This window comes from Mustela nivalis (assembly GCF_964662115.1).
Source record: "Mustela nivalis genome assembly, chromosome: 14".
NCBI classification, from domain to species: domain Eukaryota; kingdom Metazoa; phylum Chordata; class Mammalia; order Carnivora; family Mustelidae; genus Mustela; species Mustela nivalis.
The window spans coordinates 32,582,836-32,595,071 of record NC_139033.1 but is presented as its reverse complement, the minus strand read 5'-3'; the positions used below and the strand labels follow the sequence as shown (position 1 = coordinate 32,595,071).

Here is a 12,236-nt window from a genome sequence, read left to right as displayed (position 1 = left end):
AAAAAAAACCTGAAAATAAACATATATAAAATCATTCTCCCTCTCCTGCTTCCCCTACTTGTATTCCCTCTCTCACTGTCTCTGTGTGTCAAATAAATAAATAAAATCTTTCAAAAACAATACATAAGATCGTTTTAGTCCCAGCACTCAGTTTCCCCAACATGTGTTTGTTGTCAGGGAAAGATAAGCTCGAGATGAAAACCGAGGTACTGTAACAGGCTATATGCTACTGATCGCATTATTTAAAACTGTATTTTCATATATACTGCTGGAGGATTTTTTGTAATTAAGTTTACCTGTAGTATTAATACATAATATGAGAAAAGTCAGATAAGTAAAAAACAAAAATTAAAATGGATCCTGATCTACTGTCTAGCTATGACCGCTGATGATATTTTGGTATATTAACCTTACAGAGTTTACTTATTTCTCTGTATGTTTATATATTATTTAGAGAGAGAGAAAGAGACAGAATGTGCATGAGCAGGGGGACGGGCAGAGGGAAAGGGGAAGCAGACTCCCTACTGAGCGTGGAGCCAGGTTGGGGGTGGGGGCTGGATCCCACACCCTGAGATCATGTCCTGAGCTGAAACAGAGTCGGATGCTGGATACTTAACTGATTGAGCCCCCTGGGTACCCCTACTTATTTCTATATTTATATGTTTTACAAATATTATACCAGACCATGTATACACAGATGTTGCTTGCTATCCCACTCTATGCCAAATGGCCAGTTTTCCATGTCAATACATACTCTTCATGATATTTGAATTAGCTCTGAGTATTCCGTCCTATGGATTCATCACTGTCCTCTGGAGATGTCATCATCTTCTGATGTTGGACATTTAACATGTTTGTCTTCCAAGAATTTGGCATTTTCCCATTTCAACAATATGTGATCAAGACCGTTGCAGTTAAATCTTTGTGTCCATACATATTACCGCACTGAATCTCCGTAATATTGGACTATTTGTTCTCTTGTTGAAGTAAAGGAGAATCCTCCCTACTCCCTCAACATAACAGTATATTTATTTATTTTAAAATATTTTATCTATTTATTTGAGAGAGAAGAGAGAGAGACGGAGAGCATGATGGCGGCAGGGGCAGAGGGAGAGGAAGTAGACTCCCTGCTGAACAGAGAGCAAGACGTGGGAGCCCAATGGCCCAGGGCCCTGGGATCACAACCTAGGCGAAGGCAGCCGCGGAAACGATGAACCACCCAGGTGCCCAAGAATGTACTTAAGTAAGTGTTCATGGTAACACCTTCATCCTTTCAACAATCAATAAGCAGAAAGAGGAGAGTGGAAAGTCTGGAAGGAGCGGAAGGGAGACCGGACACTCCAAGCCGCATCCCCGTCCATCCAGGGGCTCCACAGGCTACTTCGTTAAGCATTTTATTTTCTACTCAGTTTGTTTTGAAAAACCTAGGGAACACAATAAAAATTCTTTTCTTCCACCCTCTTGGATAAAAAGGTAGTAGATTATATACAGTGTCCTAAACCTTGCTTATTTTTCTTAACACAAAATGGTAGCACTCCTTCCAAGTCAGTACTGAGAGCACACCTTTCTCACAGCACAGCGTTCATCCCGGGGAGGCAGCAAGTTTGCTAAGAGCCACCTGTCTCTTCCCTCGGTTCACAAACAGTGCTGCAGTGGGTATCCTCCGTGCATGCCTGTAGCTATGGGGTAAATTCTAGTTGTGGAATTACATATTTGTAACTTACGGGGAAGGGGTGTTGTTTATTTTTAAAATTTACTTTTTTATTTAGGAGAGCGCACGTCTATAAGTGGGGAGAGGGAGAGAACGAATCTCAAGCACGTTCCCTGCTGAGTGTAGAGCCCGACTCCAGGCTTGACCCCAGGACCCCAAGATCACGACCTAAGCCAAAATGAAGCGCCGGCTGCTCAACTGACTGAGCCGCCCAGGCAACCCTCTATATCTGTAATTTGGGATCGATAGGCCACATACCCTCCATCCTGGATATACCAGGCTTCCTCCCCAGTAGCAATGTTCTGGGGTGCTTGTCCTTCCAACAGAGTGTGGTCTTAAATAGGATTTCTGAAATTCTATGGCTAAAAATGGTACTTCAGGGTTGCTTTCTGTAAAGGTGGCCCAACTTTTCTAGGCCTTCCTCTCCTCTCCTCTGCTTTTCCTTCCTTCCTTCTCACCTTCTTTCCTATTTCTAGGAGCTCTTGATGAATTAGGAAGAGTAGGCCTTTTTTGTCATATGAGTCATGAAACTATTTTTTTCATTTGTCATTTCCCAAACTTCAGCATACAGTAGTTGTTTTTTGCTTTCTGTGCAAAAGGTTTTAAAAACAGAGAACATACTAGTCTCACTGTTTGTGCCTCTGGTTTTAAGTCGTTGGTTCAAAAAGTGTGGAGAAGGGATGTTCTTCAGGAGACAGCATATCCCAGGCCTCTAGGAGCCTGTTTGCTGGTTGAGACCCACAACCTGCCTGGAGTCACACATGGGGGCTGTGTCTCCTTGGGTTATCAGAGGCCTGCTGCCTTTTTCTTTTCTTTTTGTTAAGCCTCATTTCATGGGAACAGGAGTGCTGTAAGTATCTCACAAATCCATTCACAGAGAACAGAGGGAACAGAATCAGGAGTGGGCTTATGTCAGGGGAAACATAATACCATCAGGCCTCTGCAAGCCCCCCCCCCCCACCCCCGCTGCGGGCTCCAGAGTGACCTGGGCTGCAGTGTGCAGACTGCCCACGGGGGGCAGCGCGGCTGAATGAAAGGAGACTCCCTTAGATTATGCGCGGGGACCCTTGTGAGCACACCTCAAGTGATTTTTAGACGACACTGATCACAGCCCAGTCGCATATAAACCACGTCCCACAGAAACGAAGAGATCATTCCACATCGCCAAGTAAGTAAGGATTTGCATGGGCAATGTTTCTTTCTTCCTGGCTCTGATGGATTCTAGAAGAGTCCTGGGGCTTTAAGAATCCTGCAAAAGGATTCCAAGAGTTCACCAAGCTTGAATGCTGGCCACAGACCCTCCCTCAGCCCTGCAGTGCGCTCACAAAGAAAACAGCCACCCAGGCTTCGGGTACCAGCCGCTGCTCCAGGCACACACCCCATGTGCAATTTCACTTTATTTCCACAACCACCCTGCTTGAATCCCTTCTCCCAGGTGGGACAAGGGCAGAGAGCTAAAGAGACCTGCCCCAGAGTAGCCCCCCAGTAAGTGGCAGAGCTGAGATGGGATTCCACACAGCCTGGCCCTAGGGCACATGCCAGCAACAGAGAGGCTCAGTGACTCACTCTTTGAAACCCAACAAGAGCAAGTATGATTTAGAGGGAAGACGGGGAGACAGGAAACCCAGGTGCAAGAAACAGGGGTGAGCAATAAATGGAAGAGGAGAGGCGCGGTGCTGTCTTCCTCCTGTGGTTGGTCCTGGGGCTCCCATAACTTCCAGCCACCGTGAGCAGCACGCGCTCTCCCGAGAGAGAGGGGGACCCCCGGGTGCCAGGCTGAGCACTCAGCCCCCGTAAGTCTCCTAGCTGGGGCAAATAACTTTCTTTTTTATCATGGTAAAATATACATGATCATGGTAAAATACACATTTTCCATTTTTTTCTTATGTTTTAAAGTGCATGAGTTAGCAGCATTAGCCATGGGCACTGTCCATTTCCAGAGCTTTTCATCATCCCAAATAGAAACTCTGGACCCAGTAAACAGGAACACCCCACCCGCCCCCCCGCCCATAACCCCTGTTCTACTTTCTACTGCTGAGAACTGGACTAGTGTGCATAGCTCGTGTAAGTGCGATCATGCAGTATTTGCCCTTTTGTGTCTGGTTCATGTCACTTAGCACGATGTCTTCCAGGTTCCTTCCCATTGTCCATGTACTAGGATCGTATCCGTGTTAAGGTTCAGTAATGTGTGCGTCTACCACACGTTGCTGATTCAGTCATCTGCCGATGAGCTGTTCCCACCTTTGGGCTGTTTTGAACAGAGCTGCTGGGAACACTGTACAGGGACCGGCTCGAGACCCTTCTTCCAAGGTTTTGAAGCCTATGCCTCCGAGTGGAGTTGCTGGGTCATTCGGCAATTCTGTTTAACATTTGGAGGAGCCGCCAGACTCATTTTATTTTTAGACTTTTTTTTTTCTTCTCTCAGAATCCTGAGATTCTTTTATCCTAAATAAGCTTCCTAATTATTTCCCTGGGCCAACAAGCAGATTTTTCCAGCCCATTCTCCAGGAAGCATCAGCCCTTGCAATGTGTCCTTAGTCCAAGGCTCCTCACGGGGGTCTGCTGAGTGAAATGCAAGCACCTGCCCATAGGTCCTTTCCCCTCTTTAGCTTGACTCTGCAACAGCCTGGACTCCTCTTTCTTCGAGAGCCACTTTTCACATCTGTTTCCCTTACAGTTGCTCTCTCTCTACAATATAAGTTCTGTGGGACAGGGACAATTTTTTCTCTTATTTTCTATTATATTCTCAAAGCATAATATGGTATCTGACACATAGCAGGTGCTCAAGAAACACTTGATGAAGAAGAGAAAGATCTACTTCTATAGCCTTTCTATACGTTGCCTCACTTAATCCTTATAATGCTCTATAAAGGGATGCTTAGCCCTATTTCACAGTCAAAAAACAGGACCAGAGAGTTTAAATCACTTCCCCAAAGTTGGCATGGCTAGAAACATTTCTTTTCTACCTGTAATCCAAGTGGAAATGGTGAAAGTGTGCACCAGCATCACTGAAGGAAACTGGTTCTCAAAGGACCCCCCAGCTATTCCTGAGGCCCTAAGGAGGCTGCCCCTGCCATTGGGCACGCTCTTGCCCCTTCCTGATTCTGGACTTGAGGTTCTGTGGCAGAACTGCCCTCCGGGCCCCTCAGCGAGGACCTTTTCCATGTTCCACACAAAGCAGAGGCCAGGCAGTGACACTTAACAGAACTGTCCCGACAGTGTGAGGATAATGAAAGCACCATCTAGAAAATAAACTACAAACATCCTGGGGCTCACACCTGCACCCAGGGCTCCTCATGGTGCTGCCCGGCCTCACCAGCCTGGTCCTTGGTCCCCCACTAGGCCAGGCAGCTCAGCCCCACCAACACAGCCGAGCCCCCCCACCACCACCCATCTTAGTTTGTTCCAGCTGCCACTGCAGACGGGCTGGCTTAACCGAAACAGATTCTCTCACATTCCTGGAGGCTGAAAGCCTGAGATCCAGGGGTCACCAGGGCAGGTTCCTTCTGAGGCCTTTCTCTTGTAGAGAGATGGCTGCCTTCTCCCCGTGTCCTTGCATAGTCTTCCCTCTGCGTGTGTCTGGGCACAATCTCTTCTTCTGAGGACACAACATAATGGATTAGAGCCCCTCCTATTGACCTCATTTTACCGTAATGGCCTTTTTAGAGCCCCTGTCTCCAAATACAGTCACATTCCAAGCCACTGGTGGTTAGGGCTTTAGCATATAAAGGGGGTGGGGACCAGACACAATTTTGCCCAACACAACTCAGCCCCCGAGTGCACTTCTCCACTCTGTAGGAGGAGGGCCCCATTCTGCTCCAAGTTGAGTTAATCTCGATGACCTCCTCCAAAGATGAGTGCAAACAGATTGATTCATCTCGGTTCCTCCTATCAAGTGGGGAAAAAGCTCAAGGTACACAGTTATGTATAAAAGAAAGTGTGTCTGGTGGGGACGATGAGCTAAAGGTGCCCACTGAGCTGTCAGACTGTAAGGTCTTCTCTTCCCAAAGTGTTTCCGCAGGATACGAGTTATGAGATGATGTGGAAAGGGGGCAAGGTCGAGGTGGGATGTTGAAAAGGAAGTCTATGCTCAGTCCGGAATTCTGCTCCTCCTGGAATCTGAGCCCCTGAGTTTAATCCCGTGAATGAAGCTGCTGCCTCTCCTGGGGGACCGAATACCTTGCTTCACACGTATCAATGCAGGACCACAAAGCATGGCTTTCTTCCTCTCCTGGAACCATAAATCAAGGACTGTTCTCCACTCATCTGCTCGCCAGCTCTTGGCAGCGTTCTCTGGACCTCGGGGCTCTTTGAGTACTTACAGCCTTTGTTCAAATAAGCGGCCTCCTGATGGCTGGCCCAGATGTGAGGCCCACATCTGGAAACTATCCCTTGTCTTGGCCCAGGCGTTCAGGTCTGGAAGACGTGTGTGTGTCAGGTACACCCACACCCTGCCTGGGGATCCACACATACGGCCCGGGGCAGGACAGAGGTCTTGGGAGACAGGCAGCTTGGATTGGAGACAGTGTGTTGGGTTAAATCCCAGTGGGCAGTCATTTGGAAAATTCTGGGACCTGTCAACACAGGGGTACTCCTATCCGATCATCCTTCCTTGGATTTCTTGGCAGGCCCCCCAGTGCCAGGCCTGCCGCAAGCATCTAGCATACAACCCATGGAACTTGTTGTATCTTGCTGATGCCCCGATTTTGGTCCATGGATGGGAAATGGTTTTCCTAGCTTAGGACCCAGTCTCCTAGTTTGGGGATTTATACCTGAGACTTATGATGTGATTTCAGGGGGCTCCTTTTCTTAAAGAAAATGCTGTGCTATTTTGTGCTATTAAGCCAAAAACATAGTATGACTTACTCTGGACCAAAAGGAGGAAGGAAATGCTCTGTTCGCCATTCCTAAAGAACAGCGAGCACCAAAGAATGGTTTGTGTGCCAGAAGGAGGGGGCATTTCTCCAGAGTTTGAGCAAGTGCTTATACCAGGTACTTGGGCTGGTCCTCACTCACAGATTTAGGGGTCTGAGTGACCCTATGAACCTAGAAGGATCCTCATGGATGTGCCTGCCTGACCTCACCACCACTACCTTCTTCTTCTTCTTCTTCTTCTTCTTCTTCTTTTTTTTTTTTTTTACCTTGAATGCATTTTAAAATTTCTCAAGTAGAAAGAACTTAAAATACAGATCAAACAAAAAAAAATTACTCCTCAAATTCCAACAACAGGGATAACTACTGTTAACATTTCAGTATGCCAATCCATTTCTCCTATGTATGTAGAAACACTTCCAAAATAATGAAAGGCAACTGTATAATACCATACTATAATACCATTCTATAACCTAATTTCTATTAACTATCTCATATTTCTGTATCAAAAATATACATCTGTGGTCTTCACAGCAGTACTGCTGCTCAGGAGAGGGCTAAAAATCTGAGAAGACATTTTTAGTTGTTACAATAATGGGGGGTCAGAGGAAGGGGTGGGAGATACATGATGGGCAGTTAGAAAGGAAGAGACCAGGAAATGAGATTTTCTACAATGCTTAGTTCAGCTCTAATTTGTAATGTCCTGATGGATATTCATGAAGGTGGGGGGAAAAAATAATGATTTCAGCTCAAAACCTAGCTCCATTTAACATATAAACACAAAATTTTTGGCATGATTTTAGTATACCCCGAATTTTATAACAATGCAGCTCATGAGTTTTGTTTTGTTTACCCTTTTCACTATGAACTGTCAACTCAACCATTTGGGAATCTCATTGGCAATGGCAAAGCCACCTGTAACATCTAAGTCACCAGTACAACCACTGGATCTGTGTGTTAGTCACTGCTTTCATAATGATTATACATACCTGGGAATATACTTATTCAGCCTTTTCTTCCCTAAAGTCAGATACAGAGAGTGTCTGTAAGCATTTAAGGGAACTTGGTCTTCTATCAAATCCCAACTTATTTAAATGCAGATTCAAGCACCTGGCTTCTTCATGTTATATTCAAATGTAGTTGTACCTAAAAATTTGCAAATTGAAACTATCATCTGTTGGCTCTGCACACCCCTTCTGAGTCTGCTCTCCACCCCTGGGCTAGAAACCTCCACGTTACACCTTCCAGATTCCTTCCCCTCTGACTTCTCTGAGCGTCTACCAGTGGGAGGCACTGGGGGATGGAAGTGATCAGGGAGACACCATTTTGCCCTGTCTTCTGAGTTATGTGGTGTGGACGGTGACAGCCACGGTGGCCCTGTGACTGGAGGCCCTGGGTGACATCATTTTCCCCTTTGTTTCTCCAACTCTAGGGAGCAGTGAGTCCCTATAGCTTTTAATCCTGTAAAACCCCCTTACCTTCCTCTATATGCTCTTCCAGCCCTTCCCAAACCTTATAAAGGATTCCCTGGAATAATTTACTTCTGTTTGAAAACTTAAGAGTGGTTTGTTTTTCTGACTGGACACAAAAAGGATAAAAAACACTTAAGATGTTATTCTGATTAACTTGTTTATATTATGGTCAGGCCATTATATCCTTTTTAAAAAAAAAATTATGCACTTGACAGTGAAAAGGTACAAACTTCCAGTTATAAAATAAAAAAGTCATGGGGAGGTAGTGTACAGTATCATGATTATAGTTAATAATACTGTATTGCAAAAAAATAGTAACAATACTGTATTGCACATTTGGAAGTTCCTAAGAAAATAGATCTGAAAAGTCTCATCACAAGAGAAAAATCTGTTATGAAAGTAAGGTGATGAATGTTAATTTTTTACTGTGGTAATCATTTTGCAATATATACAAATATCACATCATTATGTTGTGCACCTAAAACTAATGTGTTATATGTCAATTATTCTGCACTTAAAAAATTATGCACTTGGGTCAATATATTACCTACAAGTTTAATTTTGGGTCAACAAAGGGCGGTATTGCAAAATATTTATTACTGTAAAACAGTGGTGTTGGAAGTACCGGCAAGGACGTGGAGACAAGGGGAAAGCTGTGCTTTGTTATTGGGAATATAAATTGGCACAGCCTTCATGAAAAACAGTATGGAAGTTCCTCAAAAACTTAAAAGTTGATCTCACCATGTGCCTCAGCAGTCCTACTTCTGGGTAAATACGCAAAGGAAATGAAGCCGGTGTCTGCGAGATGCCCGCACTCGCTCCCACGCTCGCTGCGGCATTGCACGGAGCAGCCGAGAGCAGCGCCGTGTGCCCGCCATGGGTGGACGCCTAAAGGAAATACGTCTCGATCTGTAACGGAATATTATTCAGCCATGAAAATTAGAGCTCAGAAGTGCTGGCGGAGGAATAGAGGCCTAGGGGCTGGGGGTAGGGTAAGGTGGGGAGAAGCTGGTCTCTGGGGGCACGCGTGGATGGAGGTGGGTAAGTTCCAGGGGATTTAATGCACCGCTGGTGCCCGCGGCCACCAGCCCTGCACTGGGTGTTTTAACTGTGCTCAGAGAGTGGTCGCAAGTGGCTCCCCACGCCAGAACGGTCACTGGCGAGGCAGTAAACGTGAGTCAGCGTCGTGTGGTGATCGTTTTACAACGTGCGGCCTATTGCACTAGCACGCGCACGGGGGTGGGGGTGGGGTCTCAGGGAGACCTCAGGGAAGCTGGCACGGATTCGTGTGAAGAAGTGTGGAGCCTGAGAGGGCAGAAGACAACTCCTCCGTGTCACCAGCGGCTTTTCCACAGCCCGTCCGTGCCCCTATTTGACACCGCGAACTCTCAGCCTTTTCACGACGCCGCCGCACTTCGGTGACTCTCCTCGTACTTACGGCTCGCACGGCATTGCCAGGCCCGCGACGACCGCGCCTAACAGAACTCAGTTTCGCTACAGGCTCTCCTTCCTGGATGTGCGTTTTCTTCAGAAAGACCAACAAAGGCCGCCCTCGGGGAACGCACGGCGGGAGCCCGGGAGGCTGCAGCGCAGGCGGCCTCGAGGGCGGGGCCGCGCGCACGGAGCACGCAGCGGGCGCGTCCACGCCGCTCTGCCCGCGACGCCGTCGCCCGGAGCCCCGCCCCCGCCCCCGCCCCCGCCCCCGCCCCCGCCCCCGCGCTTTGCGCAGACGCAGCGCACACCGGCGCGGGCTGTGAGGTCCACCACCGCCTCCGTGGTCGCAGGGGAGGGTACGTTGGTCCCAGTCCTCTGAAGCTGAGGCAGGGAGCAAACGCATCGGCCCTTGCTGGATCTCTGCCTTGAGGCCAGGGTCGTCTCTGAGCAAAGGATTTTGCTTTGGCGCCTAGATTCTGAAGATAGAGGCCTTCTAAAGGGAGCTACCATTCCTGAAAGGGCTTCCAGAGTCGCTGCAGAGACGCGTAAATCTCCCAGCTTTCATCACAAGCCTAAGGAGAGACATATCTACTCAGCTCTTCATCTTCCCACCATATTTCATGATTTCCACCCGAAATCTTGTGAAGTCCTTGGCTTCCCCTTCCCATTCACCCACCGGATCCAGCCACTCGTCAAATTTAGTGGATTGGGCAGGCAGGGGGTTTCTAGACTTTGTCGCTCTCTCCATCCCGCCGTCACTTTGCTAATTCTAATTCATCCTGGGGATTACTACACGAGCACCCACTGGCTTCATATTCCAGCTGGAGTAAGCTTTCTCAACTCAAATAAATGACAGCATATGAACACTGACGACTCTCAGGGCTTCCTAGTTTTAAGATGAAGTTCAAAGCCCGTAATAAGTCTCAACTAGAACCATTCCTTATGTCTTTAATTTCATCATTTCTGTATCCTTTATACTCTACCCATTCACAGACAAATGATTCCAGTTGATTGACAGTAACATTAACATCTAATTTGTGGGGGAAAGGCTAATATTAAATAAAAGGCAATAATAGCATATAAATAGGGGCATCTATCTAGGTGGCTCAGTGGGTTTGGTCTCTGCATTCGGCTCAGGTCATAATCTCAGGGTCCTGGAATCCAGCCGCGCAAGGGCTTTCTGCTCAGCTGGGAGCCTGCTTCCCCTGCCTCTCTGCCTGCCTGTCTTACTTGTGATTTCTCTGTCAAATAAATAAATAAAATCTTTAAAAAAGGATAATAGTAGCATACAAATAGGGGCGTACATGACTGGAATTTAAGCTTTCTACATTTCTCAATAGTACCTCAAAGTTACTAAATTTTGTTGAGTATTCATGCTAACACTTGAGTAACCACCAAAGACCTATTGCACATAATTTCTAAACAAAATGGAGAAGGGAAAAATGAAATGATAAAAAGAAGGAAAATATTTTTAAAAGAAAAAGGCCAAAACCAAGAAGACAGTAGAACATATAAATAGCACAGAGATCCAAATATATCAGTAATTACTATACATATAAAAGGACTAAATTCTTGAATGAGAAGATAACGATTATCAGACTGGACAAAAAATAAAGTTCAGCTATATGCTGCTTAAATATATACTTAAATATTTACTTCTGTTTAAATATCTACTTCTTAAACATAAGAGTAAGAAAGATTAAAAGTCAAAGGATAAAAACATCACATACAAGAAAAATAACTGACCAAAAGATAAATCAAGTAGGAATATTAACATCAGAGTAAGTAAACTTTAAGATGGAAAGCATTATTAGAGATGAAAGTCATAACATCATGAATAGTAAAAAGTCCAGTTTTTCAGAAATATGTAACAGTTATAAATTTGAATGCAACTAACAACAGAATATCAAATATATATATATATATATATATATATATATACATATACATATATATATGACAAAAATCGATGGCTCTATGGGAGATATTGCTAAATTCACCATCTCTCTGGGAAATTTTAACACACCTATTTAGTAAATATTTTAAAGGACTGACATATAGACCATAATCTTAAATACAAATAAGAAAGGAAAAACATAACTAAAAACACCATGAGTTTGGAAACATATTTAAGCACTTAAAAATTGTTCACATACTAAAAACAAAATTAAATTGAAGTTAGAAAATATTCAGAACTAAACAGTAACAAACATTATATATCAAAATGTGTCAATGCAGCTATGGCGGTATGTAAAGAAGAGTTTGACAGCCTTGGATGTTTATATTAGAAAAGAACAAGATCAGGTGCCTGGGTGGCTCAGTGGGTTAAGCCGCTGCCTTCGGCTCAGGTCATGATCTCAGGGTCCTGGGATCGAGTCCCGCATCGGTCTCTCTGCTCAGCAGGGAGCTTGCTTCCTCCTCTCTCTCTCTATGCCTGCCTCTCTGCCTACTTGTGATCTCTCTCTGTCAAATAAATAAATAAAATCTTTAAAAAAAAAAAAAAAGAAAAGAAAAGAACAAGATCTAAAACTTAATAAACCAAAGAGCTAACTTTTCAATGAGAGAGAAAAAAAATAGCAGCATAAGCCCAAATAAAGAAGAAAGACAATAAAGGGAAAAGCAGGAATTAGTGAAATAGAAAATATATATTAGAGAGGATCAACAAAACCAAAAGTTGTTTTGGGGAAGAGAAATATAGCAGTATTAACCAAGAAAAAAAATACACAAATAGTAATAGAAATTTTAAA

At 45.0% G+C, this 12,236-nt stretch overlaps 1 long non-coding RNA gene across 3 annotated transcripts; it reads right to left on the bottom strand.

The window, feature by feature from the left end:
• Positions 1 to 1,456: 1,456 nt before the first annotated feature.
• On the bottom strand, positions 1,457 to 9,695 carry LOC309848341. 3 transcript variants are annotated; one of them, XR_014302979.1, is made up of 4 exons: positions 9,494 to 9,689; positions 8,797 to 8,964; positions 7,573 to 7,729; positions 1,458 to 5,309 (listed from the first exon to the last, which is right to left on the bottom strand). It is a non-coding gene; the product is annotated as an uncharacterized lncRNA (long non-coding RNA). The 3 variants fall into 3 exon arrangements; XR_014302978.1 differs by having other exon boundaries at positions 1,457 to 5,309; positions 7,573 to 8,964; positions 9,494 to 9,695; XR_014302980.1 differs by lacking the exon at positions 7,573 to 7,729.
• Positions 9,696 to 12,236: the final 2,541 nt, after the last annotated feature.